The 17464-nt window shown below is 34.0% G+C and overlaps 1 protein-coding gene and 1 pseudogene across 1 annotated transcript in view; both read left to right on the forward strand.

Moving 5' to 3' along the window:
* LOC142349185 (uncharacterized) overlaps positions 1-8668 on the forward strand; it is a 10561-nt pseudogene extending 1893 nt beyond the window's left edge.
* LOC142349475 (uncharacterized) overlaps positions 1-17464 on the forward strand; it is a 477119-nt gene that overhangs the window by 88595 nt on the left and 371060 nt on the right. The window lies entirely within an intron of this gene.

Here is a 17464-nt window from a genome sequence, read left to right on the forward strand (position 1 = left end):
CTGGTTAAGAGTTATGTACTTTGAGTTCTCTACTATGAATCAAATATTTGGTTCCCCAGTAAAGTTAGACTACAGCGTATGGAGAGAGATGAAAGAAGATGTGTTAAGTGGATCTGTTGACAATGGAATCTCTCCGATTAAGACTATTTCTTAAGTCTGATTAACCAAGGTCTATTGACCATTGGGTACAAGCTAATCCACGCAGATCTCCTTCTTTTGGACAAAATACTCGTGGGACAGACTTTTCTGAATCCTGGGAGATCAAATCACACGACTTCAATACAAGGTCCAGTGGCAAAGTCTTGATGTCTGCTAGAGAAATGAGACAGCGGTGCGAATAAATTTTTTGTTCTTGTAGTTAAATATAACAATGCGTTTTCATTCATCTACACTTTTTCCTGGTATACGCCTCTGATAAATCCCAAAACATTCCTAAGAGAAATGACAAAATTCATTGAGGTGGAAGCGATGTCCAAATTCAGATACTGCTGCTATCCTTCCAGTTGGGATCCGTTAGAAAACCTTAATCAAAATTGAACCTCCCCTAAGTGGGGCAAAGCCAAGATGGTGGAAAACATGTTTCGTTTGAATTCATTTTAATTATTATTATTTTTATTATTATTATTATTATTATTATTATTATTATTATTATTATTATTATTATTTTTATTAATATTAATTTCATTATTTTCATTATTTTTATTACTATTAATTTTAATATTAATATTATTATTATTATTATTATTATTATTATTATTATTATTAATAACTATTATTAAAATACACTATTTGGATTGTTTTCAACCAAAAAATCATCCAATCCCAGAAACACAGAGTATTCAGAAATTGATATCCAGTGTAAATAATTGTATATCTTTATGCTACTAGTTGTTAAAGATCGGCTGCTGCTTACAAAAATATTCTCTTCACGGCTCAATTTTTTTGTCGCAGAGCACTGGCCTTTAGTTTTGAGTTGGATTTTTGGACTTTGATCAGTCCTTATAGTTTGTCTGATGGTGGTTTGAGCTAACTTTCTTAAGACTATTTCACCAAAGAGGTTAACGGGCAGAAAATTTTTTTGAGGTCGCTCCAGAAAATAGGTATGAACCCGACCGAATTTTTGGTACAGGCCAAAGCGAAATGGGCATGTGCCACACAAATAGACCGAAGAACGGTTATGGGCCCGACCGAAAAAACCGACCGACGATTGGTTACGGGCCAGACCAAAGACCGGATATGAGACAGACCGAATCGACTCAATTCAATTTTGGACCAGACCGAACAGATCCAATTCAGCTTTGGGACGGACGGAGCGGCGTGATCAAAAGTTTGTCCACACTGTCAGCTCGGTCGCGCCGGACCCCTTTGTCCAGGACCCAGGTCCGTCTTGTCCATTCGTGTCTTGGGTCGACGACTTTGTCCTGTGCGTGCAGATAGTGTTCAGGAATACATCCACCGTTCAGGTATATTTTCCTGAAATTTAATGTAAATCTACCGACTCGTTTTTTTTCAGACATCATGATAGCGACGGCAATTTGCGTAGATTTCCAAATCGTTTGTTGGAAATTGCTGTTTTGGGGAAACTGAAATGAGCGGAAAGCTCACTGAATTCTCGTACGATTTTCGAGGACCAATGACGGCACATGAGACTAAGAAATTGTACCATTAACGAGCCCAAAAACGATGACGTGGTCAAATGATTAGGTGAAAAAACAATCAGATATGCAGCACTCATCACTATGTGTTCACTTTATATAAAGTAGCAGCAGAACTTTTGCTTAAAATGCATGGAAACCTTCTTTCTTTCAGCATGTTGCAATTGCTCTCAAACAATTATATTAGTCAGGTGGTCTTTTTTAATGCCGTTTTTGCTTGATCGATTTTTTGTGTGACGCTTTCAACTTTTTGACCTCAAAAACGGGATCAACTGGTAAAAACTGGATTGCATTTAGTGGCTGAGCAGTTCTCTTAGAGCCTTACACCATGCTAGTTTCTTTTGAACGAAATCTTAAAAGTAGGCTCTTAATCTTAGAAGTTTGATCTCCCCTCCTTACTCCACTCATCACCCTTTAATTATAGCCCCAGCTGGCTACTGCCAAAGCCAACCACTCACCGGTCCTATGAAACAAATTCGCCCAACGTTGGTCGGTTATGTTTTAAAATTTTGTTCGACTGAAAAAATCAAATTGAACCAAAATGGTATATTGAAAAGAAGAATATCTGAATGAACAATTGCATGAAGATCACGTCAAGAAATTAATTTTATGCTTTAAACTAACTTTAAAATAATTTTTTCCTGCTAATTAGGGGCTTAATATGCTTAATATTACGGCTTTTTTTTGAACCATTTTCACCTTTTGTGATTTATTTTGTATGTCGAACATCAATTTCCCCAAAGAGAGGTTTGATAATGACACAGAGAAGTGAAAAAATTGAGATTTTATGTAGTTTACAACTACCCGGGTTGAGATTTTGTCGAAAAATATATTGTAAAAATTGCGATGATTAGCAGTGAAAAAAGTATATTTTTCAGCGCAAAGCGCCCTCATCTTTAATCGATGAATGTAGTGAAAGCGGTGAATTTTTGTAGGTTTTGCGGCTTATAGCGTTGATTTGTTGTTAGATATTATGTTTTTATCGGTGAAATTTTTATTTCCACCGCATTCAACGGAAATCCTCAACAGTACCTCAAAAAAGAAACTGCTCTTCACGGATTCGAAACCGTCAACTCCTGCATGTCAACAACTGTTTATTCCACTGCTCCATCTGTCACTTATTTCTATTATTTCTCTTTTCAGTTTAAATCAGATTCAATAAACGTTAGAGAAAACAAATGCCTGGAGTTTTGTAAAATTTGCGGTATTTAGAGGTGAGGCTTTTATATTTTCACCACCTAAGCGTTGAGAAAAAACTAACCGTTACCAACAGAAAGTGGTGAAAATAGAAATTTTGATCTCTATAAACCGCAAATCTGACAACTAACCTAAAATAATATATCGTATTTCTTTACGGTAAATTGACGTAAGATATTCGGTTTTTAGGGTTAATTTGTTTTCCTCGCCACTTTCAACGATGAAAATATAACTTTTTTCTACAGATATTTCAACATAAAGCTCTCGTTGTATTAGATTTTCCTTAAATAGGTGTCTCTCACGATGGGTTTGAATTGACTTGAATAACTCCTTGTTCAAAATAAAATCCACTTTTTTTGAAAAAAGTTATATGCGTATATGCAACTAAAACCAATGAAAATATGGATTTTTTGTAGAGAAACTGTATCAAAAGTTCTTGTTGTTTTAGACTTCCCAAAAAATAACGGATCTCTGACTATGAGTTTAAATTTGTTTTAGTTTTCATCCCATTTGACGCAGAAGCTGTAACGAAGAACATTTTCTTCAACTATATACGTTGTTTTACTTTAATTTTTTTAAGTTAAAAATATTGCATCTGCCTGCTGGTTGCTACAAAACTATTAAATAAAAATCTGAAAATGGCAAGTTAAGAGTAGTAAAAAGAAGTAATAAATAGAAAATCGTTTTTTTAAAAAAAGAACGACCTTTGCTTCCAATACTGCAGCGACTGCAATTCAGTGATTTTTGCTGTAAAAGCGGTGAAATTTTTTATTGCTTTCAACGCTTTCACTTCAAATCTTACATAAGTTCATTAAAAATTTGAGTCGTCATAAAATTTTGCTAACTTAGTGGTGAAACTATTTACGGTTTGTGGTTTTTAGCGGGGAATGTTTTTCACCGCTCTCAACGCATTCACTGGTATTGTTACATCTTTTTTGCAAAATTTTCTGTGGTGGACATTTGGTAAATTTAGCGGTGAATTTTTGTACGATTTGCGATTGTTAGCGGTGTAATGTGTTTTTCACAACTCTCAACGCAATTAAATCTATTCTTACATCTTTCTTTGTAATATTTTTTGCGGTGGAGATGTAAACTTAGGGTAAATTTTCGTAAGATTTGCAATTATTAGCGGCGAATTCTTTTTTTTTCAACATTTTTTGCTATTTTTTGCGTTGACATCTCGACCCGGGTAGTAAAAATATATCAAATTGACGCGTGGGAAAATTTCAACTTTTTTTACCTAGAAAATTGTGCTCAATATTGCTTCGAAGAAGTGCTTCAAATTGTTGGTGGTTGGATGAGGGAAAAGTTGCTGATGAGGGCAAAAGTTTTCCTTTCACATCAAAAATGTTTTTTTTTAAATAAAAATTGGGATTTATGTTGGGAAGATGTGTGCTACGCAGACATACACCACTCGTCTTGGTGCTATAATTACTAAATGGTCAAATAGTAATAACTAAAAGACTTAAAATCAATAAGAAGACCCGGGATGACAAAAAGTTGTAATCATAAAACTTTCATATTATGGACCATTGACTTCATAATTCAAAAAAGTTTTTGGAAATTGGCATGACTACAACTTTGCCATAAATGGAAGTTTTATGACTACAAATTTCTCATAAATGGAAGTTCTATGACTACAACTTCTCCATAATATGACGTTCTATGGCTACTAATTATCCATAACAGAAACGAGGCATTTAAAGGGTCTTGGTTTTTTCGTGAGTCCTCATGAGCTTCTTAAACTACAAGGGAAAACAGACTGTTTTTCTTGCAGAATAAGCAAAAATAGAGGCTCTTTTTTTCCAAGACATATATATAGCTAAAATCTAAAATCCCGGATAGGCCAGGAATATTATAGCACATCATAGAAGAAAGAAACAAAGCACAATTAAAATACAGCACAATGGGAGAAGGTGCCTTTAAGGGCACAAAGGGATGGACATTTAACAAAAAATCGAGTTTTTTTTTTTAAAAAAAAACATTTTAACCCCCAAAATTTAAACGAAGACGCCAAAAAAGAAAAAATTGGTGCCTCACAATCCTTATGGATAGAAGGCACTCCCAAAACAGTTTGCGTAACAGTTCTGTGACGTCGAGACTTTGGAACTGAAATCTACCCAGGATAATTTGGAGCATCGTATGATTAGATTAGTCATTTATGACAACATAATTGGAGTACCCGAATTGGTCGCTTCTGCAATTATACACAAACTCTAAAAGTAATAAACGAAAAAGATACCCAATTTTTGTCTAACTTCCAGTCGACGATTATTAATAAACGGTTAACCTGAAAAAGGAGGAGTACTTAACAAATATATGACTTGACAGCCGACAAAGGACGACGCAAGAACAACAAACAGATCATTTTTTTGGGGGGGGGGGAGGAGGATAAGATTGAAGCAGTGAAGCAGGCTAGTATCAGCAAAAACAGTGTCTTTGAAGGCCTCATGAAAAAAGTCATTCAAATATCGGATGCAGCATAACCCTGTCGGAGATCACAATGAAACCAGCCTGAAAAACAGTCGCAGCTCCTTTTTCATTTGGGTCTTTCCCATTATAGCCCCCCGCCTAGTGGTCAGATACCCTATAGCCCCCCCCCCCCCCAATAATGGTAAATATACTCTAATGGGGGCTATATTTTCATGGGGGGATTTAATGGGAAAGACCCTTTCATTTTATATATCATAATTTATTTGCTGCAATGGAAGTTCAGCCGATTTAACTCCAATGTGAAGTTTTTGTTACTTTTTTAAAGCACTGATGGCGTTAAAATGATACTAGCAGGCCCGCAAAAACATCAGAGGAAAATCATTTAAAAGAAAAGATAGGTTAAAAAATCAGATTTCTTTGCACCACCTGGGGCTGGAACCTATGCCCCTCGTTCAAAAGCAATAGGTATTACGTTTCGTCACCGATGTGTTTGGTTTGAGTATATTACCCTATGTGCCAACAATTTTTTTGTCCAACCACGTTTTCTGCTTTACAATTTTGCATATTTAAGGAGCGCTCAGACTTTGTACAGATAACGATATTCTACATGGTGGCATAGTGTAACTCATTTTCTACGTTAGGCTGCATGTTTAAGGAGCGTTTATAACATGCGATGATACGGAGCTTAAACATGCAAAAGAGAAAATAAAGAAAGGAAAGAGAAAAGACAGAGGAAAGAGAGAAAACGAACGCAGAAAAAGAGAACAGGAAGAGATGAACAAAAAAGAGAAACGGAGAGAAAACAGAAAAAAAACAGAACAGAAGAGAAAAGACAGAGAAACGAAACACAAAAAAGACAAATGAAAGTGGGAAAAGCGAAAAGGAAACGAAAAAAAAAAGAAAATCAAGACAAAGGCAAAAAAGAGTGAATGAGTAAAGAAAAAGAGAAAAGAAATCGAGAAACAGAAGACAGAAATGAAAAAAAAAGCAATAAAAAAGAGAAAAGCAACAGAGAAAAAAGAGAAAAGGAGAGAAGACAGAAAAAAAGAAATGCAGAAAAAAAGAGCAGGAAAAGAGAGAAGAAATAGAAAAACAAAAGAGAAAAGACACAGATAAGCAGAAAAGAAAAGAAGAAAAAGGCAAAGAAAAGAAGAGAGAAGAAAGAGAAAGTAGAGAAAAAAGACAGGAAAAACAGAGAAGAAACCAAACAGAAAAAGAGAAAGAAACAAAAGATAGAAGAAAAAGGAAGGCAAAAGAAAAAGAAGAGAAAAGAGAGAGAAAATAAGAAACAACAGAAAAAGAAAAGCAGAAAAGAAGAACAGAAAAATAAGAGGAGAGAAAAAGAAGGAGACAAGAGAGACGAAAACGACAGAGAACAAAGAGAAAAGCAAGACAGAAAACAGAGGGAGAGAAGAAAGAGAAGAAAGGCAGAAAAAAAGAAACGCAAAAGAAAACAAAAATAGAAAGGAAAAAGAAAAGAACAAAAACCTAAAGAAAAAACGAAAGAGAGGAACTAATGAGAGAAGAAGGAGAAAGAGAGGCAAAAAGAACAGAAGAGAAAAAGAGAAAAGAACGAAATAATGAAAAAAAAGAAACAAAAAAGAGAAATGCAGAAAAAAGAATAGAAAAAAAGGAAACGAAGGATAAAGAAGAAAGAGAAAAGAAAGAAAAGGCAGCAGAAACTCAGAACAGAAGGAGAAAAGCAAGAGAAGGAAAAAACGCAAAAGGAAAGCGAAAAGAACAAAAAACTGAAGAAAAAAACGAAAGAACAAAAGAGAAGGATTAGAAAGAAAGGAAAAAAATTGAAAAATAGCAAAGAAAAAAAAAAGAAACTAAAGAGAGAAGAAAGGCAGCAGAAAGAAGAACAGAAAAGAACAGAAAGGAATGAGAAAAAGAGAAAAGAAAGCCAAAAGAAAGAAAGATGCAATACAGAAGAGAGACAGAAAAGAAAGCGAAAGTAACGAGAGAGAGGAGACAAAAAAGACACAAAAAACAGAAAAAAGAGAAGAGACAAACTGAAAAAATACAAAGAAGATAAGAAGAGAAAACAACGCGAGAAAAGCAAATCCAAAAAGAAGGAGAAAAGAAAAAGAAGAGAAAAGCGAGATACAAATGGAGAGAAAAAAGACAAAAGAAAGAGAAAAAGAAACAAAACAGAGAAACAAGAGCGAAACGAAAAATAGAGAACGAAGAGAAAAGCAAGAAGGTTAAAAAGCAGAGGAAAGGAAGGAAAAAAAGAAAAACATGAAGGAGAGCGAGAAAAAAGAAGGAGATACAAGAAAGGCAGAAGAGAAAAAAGAGAACAAAAAAAGAAAGAAAGAAAAGAAAAAAAAGAAAGAGAGAAGAGAGGAAAGAGAGAAAAGCTAGCAAAATGGCAGAGAAGAAAGACAGAAAATAAAGAGAAAAAGAAATGATAAAGAGACAGAAATGAAAGATAGACAAAAAAGAGGAGAAAAGAAAGAAAGACAGAAGAAACTCAGAAGAGAAAGTGAAAAGCAAGAGAAAGAAGAAACGGAAAGGAAAGCGAACAGAACAAAAATCTGAAAAAAACGGAAGAACAAAAGAGAAGGATTAGAAAGAAAGGCGACAAAAAAGATTAGAAAAAGAAAAACAAAGAAGCTAAAGAGAGAAGAAAGGCAGCAGAAAGGAGAACAGAAAAGAAAAAAGAAACGAAAGAGAAAGAGAAAAGAAGAGAAAATAAACAGATCAAGAGAAAGACACACAGGAAAGAAAAAAGAAAGCAAAAAATCAAAAGGCAGAAGAAAAGCAGAAAAAAGGAGAACAGAAAGGAGAGCGACAAAAAAAGGAGACAAAAGAAAGGCAGAAGAGAAAAAAATCAAAAAAGAGACAAAAGACAGAAAAGAAAGAAAAGCAAAAGAGAAAAGAAAGGAAAGATAGAAAACCAAGAGAGAAAGGCACAGAGAAAAGAGAGAAAAGAAAGAGAAAAAGAAACGATACAGAGAAAAGAGAAAGAAACGAAAGATTGATAAAGAAGAAAGAAAAGGCAGAAGAAACTCAGAACAGAGAGAAAAGCAAAAGAAAGAAAAAACGAAAGCGAAAGCCAAAAGAAAGAAAGATGCACTCAAGAAGAGAGACAGAAAAGAAAGCGAAAGGAACGAGAACAGAAAGCGAAAGGAGAGAGAGAGAGAGAGAGGAGAGAAAAAAGACAGAAAAGAGAGAAGACAGAAACTTGAAAAAACACAAAGAAGATATGGAGAGAAAACGCGAGAAAAGCAAATCAGAAAAGAAAAGAAAAAGAAGAGAAAAGCAAGATACCAATGGAGAAAAAAAGACAAAAGAAAGAGAAAAAGAAACAATACAGAGAACAGAGAACGAAACGAACGATAGAGAGCGAAGAGGAAAGCAAGAAAGTCAAAAAGTAGAAGAAAGGCAGAAAAAAGAGAAAAACAGAAAGGAGAGCGAGAAAAAAGGAGATAAAAGAAAGGCAGAAGAGAACAAAAAGGAGAGAAAGAAAGAAGGCAGAAAAGAAAGAAAAGCAAGAGAAAAACTAGAGAGAAAGGGAGAGAAAAAAGACAGAAAATAAAGTGAAAAAGAAACGATACAGAGAAAAGAGACAGAAAGGAAAGAGAAAGAGGAGAAAAGAAAGAAAAGACAGAAGAAACTCAGAATAGAAAGAGAAAAGCAAGAGAAAGAAAAAAACGGAAAGGAAAGCGAAAAGAACAAAAAACTGAAGAAAAAACGGAATAGAAGTACACAATAGAGAAGGATTTGAAATAAAGGCAAAAAAATGAATAGAAGAAACAAAAAACAAAACAAACGGGAGAAGAAAAGCAGAAAGAAGAACAGAAAAGAAGAAAGAAACAAAAGAGAGAAGAAAAGAAGAGAAAAGAAAGAGATCAAGAGAAAGACAGAAAGGAAAGAGATCAAGAGAAAGACAGAAAGGAAAGAGAAAAGAAAGCGACAAGAAAGAAAGAAGCGAAAGAGAATACAGAGAAAGAGAGAGGAAAGAAAAAAGACAAAAAAAAACAAAAAAAGAGAAGACAGAAACCTAAAAAAATACAAAGAAGGTAGAAAAAACAAAGTCAGAAAAGCAAATCAGAAAAGGAGAAAAGAAAACAAAGAGAAAAGCAGGATACAAATGGTGAGAAAAAAGACAGAAAAGAAAGAAAAAACAATACAGAAAAGAGAACAAAACGAAAGAGAAAGAAGAGAAAAGCAAGAAAACAGAAAGCAGAAAGGCAGAAAAAAGGAGAAAAACAGAAAGAGATAAAAGAAAGGCAGAAGAATACAACAACGAAAACAGAAAAAGACACAAAAGACAGAAAGAAAGAAAAGGCAGAAAAGAAGGACAGGAAAAAAAGAAAGCAACAGAAAGACAGAAAAGAAAGAAAGAAGCAAGAGAAGAGAGAGAAAAATGAGAAGGAATGAGAAACTGAAGCGAGAAACGAGAGAGAGAGAGAAAAGCACGACGGAAAAGCAAGAGGTATACAAAAGAGAGAAACGAAAGATGAGAAAAGACAGAGAGTAGAAAACGGAAAAAAAGAATAGAAATAGGAAAGAAAGAAAAAAAGAGAGAAAAGAAAGACAGAAAAGCGAGAGATAAACGAAAGAGAGAAAAGATAGAAGACAAAGGACAGACAGAGGAAAACAGGAAAAAAAGATTAGGAGAAAAAAAGAAAAAGAATAGAGAAAAGAAAGACAACAGAGAACAAAGCAACAAAGGAAGGGAAAAAAGAAACGAGAAACTGAAGAGCAGCTAAGGAGGAACGGAAGAGAAAAAAGAATGAGAAAAAGAAAGATAGATAAAAAGAACAGAAAAGAAAGAAAGAAATATAGAAAAGAAAAAGACAAAAAAAATAGAAGACAGAAAAGAAATACAGAGAAAAGAAATAAAAAATAAAGAGAAAGGGGGAGAGAAAAGACTTAAAGAGAGAAAACAGATACAGAAAAAAGAAAAACAGAAAGAGAAAAGATATACAGAAAAATACAAAAGAAAGAGAAAAGCGAAAGAGAAAAAGCTGAAAAACGGAGAGAAAATAGAAAGAGAAAAGAAAGACAGAAAAGAAAGAGACAATAGAATTAAAAAAAAGACAGATAAAAGAGAGAAAAGACAGAAACGAAAGAAAGAAAAGACAGACAAATCAAAAGACAGAAGAGAAACAAAAAACAGAGAAAATAAAGAGAGAAAAAACGGTAGAGAAGAAAAACAGAAAAAAAAGAGACGAAAGACAGAAAAGAAAGAGAAAAAGCAAGAGAGAAAAGAAAGAGAGAAAAGCAGGAGAGAAAAGAAAGAAACGAAAGAAAAGACGGGCAGAAAAGAAGGACAGAAAAAAAGAGGAAAGAGAATAAAGAAAGCCAGGAAAGGCAGACAGTAAAAAAAAGAGAAACGAGAGAAAAGCGAGAGATAAACGAAAGAGAAGAAAGAAAGAAGAGAAGACACAGACAGAAGAAAACAGAGAACGAACCACTAGAAAAGAAAAGCAAAAGAGAAAACAGAGAGGAAAAAGATACGAGAAACCAAAGAGAAGCGGAAGAGGAACAAAGAGAAAAAAGAATGAGAAAAAGAAAAACAAAGAAACAGACAAAAGAAAGAGAAAAAACAGAGAAAGGAAAGAAAGAAAAGAAAAATGAAAATACAGAAAAGAAAAAGAAAGAAAATAAAGAAAGAAAGAAAGAAATAAAGAGAGAAAAGGAAAAAAACGAAAGAGAAAATAAAGGCAGAAAAGAAGAACAGAAAAAAAGAGGAGTAAGAAAAAAAAGACAAACAAAAGACAAAAGAGACAGACAGGAAATACAGAAAAGAGAGAGAAAAGCAAGAGATAAACGAAAGAGAGAAAAGAAAGAAGAGAACAGACAGACAGAAGAAAAGAGAAAAAGCAAATAGAAAGAGAAAAACAAACAGAAGGGAGAAAAGAAAGACGGAAACGAAAGTCAGAAAAGAAAGCGAGAAAAGAAAGACGGAAGAGAAAAAACAAAAGGAGGGAAAAAAGACAAAAAAGACAGACAGGAAAAACAGAAAAGAGAAAGAAAAGCAAGAGAGAAAAGCAAGAGATAATCGAAAGAAGAGAATAGACAGACAGACGAAAACAAAAAACGAATTGAAAGAAGAAAGAAACAGAAGGGAGAAAAAGACAGAAAAGAAAGAGAAAAGCAAGAGAGAAAAAAAAGACAGAGACAAAACAGAGGAAGGAACGACTGAAAAGAACGACAGAAAAGCAAAAGAGAAATACTAAGGAAAAAAGACACGAGAAACTAAAGAGAAGCGGAAAAGGAACAAGAAAAACGAATCAGAAAATGAAAGACAGATAAAAAGAACAGAAAACCAAGAGAGATAGAGAGAAAAAAGAAAGATAGAAAAGAAAAAGACAAAAGAGAGAAAATACAGAAAAGAAAGAAAGGAAAGCCAAAGAGAGGGGTGAAAAGAAAAAGTGAAAAATGAAATACAGAAAGAAAAAAACGAGAGAGAAAAGCAAGAGAAGAAAGACAGAAAAAAGCTACAGAAAAAAGCACGACAGAAAAGAAAAGCAAAAAAGAAAAACAGAAAGGAAAAAAGACAAGAACAACTAAAGAGAAGACAATAGAGAGACAGACGAAAAGAACAAAAAATCGAATAGAGAAAGAAAAGAAAGAAACAAGAGATGAAAAGACAGAAACGAAAAACAGAAAAAGGAGAGAAAAGCATTAGAGACAAAAAAGACAGAAAAAAAGAGAAAAGAACGAGACAACTGAGAAAAGAACGACTGAAAAAAAAGATAAAAGAAAAAGAGAAGAAGAGAAAAGAAAAGAATACGAAAAACTAAAGACAAGCGGAAGAGGAACAAAGAGAAAAAGAATGAGAAAAAGGAAGACAGATAAAAAGAACAGAAAACAAAAAGAGAGAAATACAAAAAAGACAGAAAAGGAATACAGAAAAGAAAGAGGAAAACGAAAGAGGGTTGAGAAAATTGAGCGAAAGAGAAAAGAAATACTGAAAGAAAAAGAACAACGAAAGAGAGAAAAGATACAGAAAAAAGACACAAGAAAGAGAAAAGAAATTTCAACAATCTGTTGAGAATTTAAAAACGCTACACAAAATCTTGACCGTATTGCATTTCCATCTAAGTGATTCAATTTTCTTTATAATTTTTTCATCATTTAAATGGACAATTTTTCATCTTCGATTTCATTTCGGACTTTTGCTTAAAGAATATTTATTCTGTCAATATCTGTGATGCATCTCACATGTCATTCAAGGACTGTTTTCGTGTGACACATTTTTCTGCGATTTAAAAAATTTTTGTACGCAGGTTTTCAGTCATTAACCTATTTTTGCATCCACGGCTAATAATTCATTGACCTTTACGTCATAAGTAGCTTTTAAGTCATTCACCTATTTTTGCATCCACAATTTTTCGGTCGTTGACCTTTTTGGCATAGGCAGCTTTTCGGACATTGGCAACTTTTCGGTCAATGACCTATTTTTGCATCCACGGCTGATCAGTGATTGACCTTTACGGCTTAGGTAGCCTTTCGGTCAAAGAATATTCTGGCAATGGCAAGTTTTTGGTCATTGACTCTTTTTAAAATGCATGCAAAACAATATGCCGCATGGTGTTCAGTGGCTCTGTCATCGTTGAATTAATAGATGCTTAAGAGCAAGGCAATTAGCCTAGTGGTTTGCGAACGTTTTCATACCCTGATCGAACTCAACAGACCCTGGTTCGAGTCCACCTCGCAGCGCTCAAAATGCATGCAAAACGGTAGGCTGCATGTTTAAGGGGCTTTAAAACATGTGAAGATTAGGAGCTTAAACGTGGTGACATAGCACTCGAGTTAGAATTAATATATAGACTAACAGGCCCGCAAAAGCATAACAAGATATTTAAAAGAATAGAAGTTTTAAAATTGATTTTTTTCTCGTACCACTTTGGGCTGGAACATATGCCACTCGTTCAACAGTCATAGGTATTACGTTACGTTACCGATGTGTTGGATTTAGTATATTACCCCCAAGTACCAGAAATTTTGTGTTCAATTTTTTTGGCTCTGATAATTTGCATATTTAACGAGCGCTAAAACTTGTACAGATAGCGAACTTCTACATGGTGGCTTAGCGTAACTCATTGAAAACATACGTTAGGCTGCATGTGTGAGGAGCGTAAAAAGAGATATGGAAGGACAAAACAGACAAAAAAAGAGGAATGTGAAAGAGGAGCATAAAAGAATGTGAAAAGAAATAAACGAAAAAATGAAAAGAGACAGAGGACAAAAGAGAAAAAAAGACTGAAAAGAAAGAGAGAAAAGCAAGATCAAAAAGGAGAGAAAAAAGACAGAAAAATAAGACAAAATAGAGAGAAAAGAGAAAAAAGAGAAAAGACATAAAAGACAAATGAAAGGAGAAAAGAAAAACAAACGGAAAAAAAGAAAAGCAAGAGAAAAAAGAGAGACAGTGAAGAAAAAGACAATGGACAGAAAAGCGAGAGAAAAGAAAGAAAAATGAAGGACAGAAAAGAATGAGACAAAAGAGAAGTAAAAAAGAAAAGATAAAAGCAAGAGAAAAGTAAGAGACAAAAACAAGAGATGAAAGATAGAAGTAAAAAAGGCAGAAAAGAGAGAGAAGAGAAAAAGGGAAAAGAGAGAAACAAATGAGAACAGAAAGGAAGAGAAAAGAACAAGAGAAAGGTAAAAGAAAGATAGAAAACACAGAATTGAGAAACAGGAAAGAAAAAAAAGCAAGAGAAAAAGGAAAGAGAAAAGCAAGAGAGAAAAGAAAGACAGAGCAAAGCGAGAGAAACAGAGAAACAGTAGAGAAAAAAATGGACAGAAAAGGAAGAGAGAAAAGAAAGAAGCGAAAGAGAAAAAAGGAAACAAAAAACAAAAGACAAAAGAGAAAAAAGCAAAAAAGAAAAGAGAAAAGCTAGAGAGAAAAGGAGAGAAAAAGACACCAAAAGACAAAATAGAGAGAAAAGACGAAAAAGAGAAGACATAAACGACAAATGAAAGAGAAAAGAAAAACAAACGAAAAAAAAAGAAAAGCAAGAGAAAAAAGTAAAGAAAAAAGATGGACAGAAAAGGGAAAAGAGAGAGAAATGAAAGACAGAAAAAAAGACAAAATAGAGAAATAAAAAAAGAGAAAAACAAGAGAGAATTAAGAGAGAAAAGCAGGAGAAAAAGAGAGAGAAACAAGAGATGAAAGATAAAAGTGGCAGAAAAGAAAGAGGCAGAAAAGAAAGAGAAGAGAAAAAAGAAACAAATGAGAAAAGAAAGGAAGAGAAAAGAACAAGAGAAAGAGGTAAAATAAAGATAGAAAACACACAGAATTGAGAAACAGGTAAGAGAGAAAAGCAAGAGAAAAACGAAAGAGAAAAGCAAGAGAGAAAAGAAAGTCAGAAAATACAGAGCAAAGCGAGAGAAACAGAGAAAAAGTAGAGAAAAAAGGATGGACAGAAAAGGAAGAGAGAAAAGAAAGAGAAGCAAAAGAGAGAAAAGAAAGAGAAACGAAAGACAGAAAAGAAAAGAGACAAAAGAAATGAAAAGCAAGAGAAAAGAGAAAAGACGAAAAAGCAAGAGAAACGGCAAAAAAGACAGAGAAAAGCTAGAGAAAAACAAAGGAAAAAGGAAAGAACAAGAAAAGGGAGGCAGGAGATAAAAGAGAGGCAGGAAGGAGAGAAAACGAATGCGAAAAAAGGCAGGAAAAAACCAAAAAAAAAAGAAAATAGAAAAGCAATAGAGGAAAGACAAAAACGAAATACAGAGAAGGTAAGAGAAAAAAAAGACAGAAGACAAAGAAAGGCAAGTCAGACCAAAAAGAACAGAAGAGAAGGAGAGAGACAGAACAGAAAAAGACAAGAAACAAAAAGAGGCAGAAAAGACAAAGAGAGAAATTAGACAAAAGAAAGACAGAAACAAAAGACAGAGAAGAAAGAGAAAAGGAAGACCAAAATGACGGAAAAGCAAGCGAGAAATAAAGAGAGAAGCTAAGGAGAAACAAAAGAGAAAAAGGAGGAGAAAAATGAATGGCAGAAAAACAGAACAGAAAAAAAACAAGAAAAGCAGAAGAGCAAATCGAAAGGCAGAAAATAAAAAGAGAAAGAAAGTAAGCGAAAACGTAAAGAGTAAAAAGAGGAAAAGAACAGAAAAAAAGAGACTAAAGAGCAAAAAGAGAAGAGAACAACAAAAGAGAAAGAGACAACGAATGAGGCAGAAAAAAAGAACAGAAAGAGGAAACAAGAATAGCGGAAAAGAAAGAGCAAAGTAAGAGAGAAAAGGAAAACAGAACGGAAACAGCAAAGGACGACAAACTAAGGAGAAATGAAAGCGGAACGAAAGAAAAAAGATAAAAAGACTCAGAAAAAGAACGGCAGAAAAAAACAAGAGAAAAGGAAAGACATGTAAAATACAAAAAAAAACAAAACAGAAAAGAGGCAGAACAGACGAACAGCAAAATTGAAAGAAATAAAAGAGAAACGAAAAGCAGAAAAGAGAGAAAAACAGGAAGACGAAAATTGGAAAGGATATGAAAGAGAGAAGAGCAAGAGAAAAAAGGAAAAGCGAGAGAAAATACAGAAAAGAAAGAAAAGCAAGACAAAAAAATTCAAACATAGCTGGCAGATTGCCAGAGAATAGCCGCAATAGCTTCGTAGACCTGCAGTCTAAAAAAAAGTTAAAAGAACAGACCAAAAAAATTCGTCTTTTCATTCAAGGCTGATATGTTATATTTTGATAAAAAATCTTTATAAGTTTTTGCTGCCTCTATAAGCTGCTCTCAAATAACCTTCATTTAGAGTGACACACACCCATTTGACCTTATCTCTTTGAATTAAAGTAAATAGAAGTTAATTCAAAGTGAGGAAGTCATTTTTGAGAGTGGGATAGGTCAAGTGTGACCAAAACTTTAATCACAGCGACTGAACGAAAAAACTCGCTTCGCTAAGATCGAAAAATGACGTCACGCACGCATTTCAGTTGAAATTATATGAACGAATGAACAAAAAGCAGATTTGAAGGGGTTGTGACGTCATATGGAAGTAAAAAAATCCTTACAACGAAATAAAAAACCAAGAGAAGGCTAAAATAGCCCCAGCTATCTCTGTGCGGCTATTAAAAAGAAAAGAACAGGAAAATAAAGACAGTAACGAAAGAGAAAAAAGAAATGAGCAAAAAGAAAGGCAGAAGAAAAGAACAGAAAAGAAAAAGACAGACGAAAGAGAAGAAAGACAGGAAAGAAATACAGAAAGGAAGGAGAGAAAAGCAAGAGAGAAAAGGAGAAAGAGGGGCAAACTAAAGACAGAAACGAAAGAGAGGAACAAATATTTCAAAATTGATATAAAAGAAAGGCAAAAAAAAGACCGGAAAAAAGACAAAGAAAGAAAGACAGGAAAGAAATACAGAACAGAAAGAGAAAAGGCCGAGAAAAAAACAGAAAGGAGAGAAGAAACGAAATAAAACGAAGACAGAAAAAAATCATATTAAAGAGAAGCGAACAGAAAGCGAAACGCAAAAAGAGAAAAAATACAGAAGGGACAGAGAAAGGGAATAAACGAAAAAGCAAAACGAAAGAAAAGAGAGAAAAGCTCTTCCTTCGAGAGTACGAAAGAAAAATAGAATCAATTCTTTTCGCAGGCTAACTCTTCATTTGATCTAGAAAAAACCTGGCAACAAATGATGCAGTTAATTAAACTTCAGTTTAAAAACTTTCATGAGACAAAGATCAAGCAAAACCGAAAACAAATGAAGATTGTTCAACAATATCATATCGTTCACACAGCAAATCGTTCTGATTAAAGCATCGCAACAATTTGTGTTCAGGAGAAGTTAAAGACTCTAAAGAAACTTAACGCCCGGTGGGTGCAACCTGTTTATCCCGTTTTTAAAGACAAAGTCAAATGGGCCAAAAAGAATCGGATGAAAAAGAATCGGAAGAAAAATCGCACGAAAAAGACCAACAGGACTAATATAATTGCTACAAACTTCGTTTGAGAGCATTTAAATAGAGTAGTTTAACCTCATATGCTGGCAACCAGCATATTGTCAATGGAATAACAAGAAATCATTGAAAGGCCAAAAATAGCAAAACCCTCTTTTTGGATCTATTTCTAATTGACATTTTTCGGTAAATAACTTCATAACTTCTTGCATCCCTGTTTTTTTTTGCGGCGCGTAAACCTTTTTGCAGCTGGATTATCGGTCATTGACTCTTTTTGCATTTAGGTTAATGACTTTTTGCATTTAGGTCAATG

Source organism: Convolutriloba macropyga, chromosome 11 (genome assembly GCF_964194025.1).
Source record: "Convolutriloba macropyga chromosome 11, txConMacr16.3, whole genome shotgun sequence".
NCBI lineage: Eukaryota > Metazoa > Xenacoelomorpha > Acoela > Convolutidae > Convolutriloba > Convolutriloba macropyga.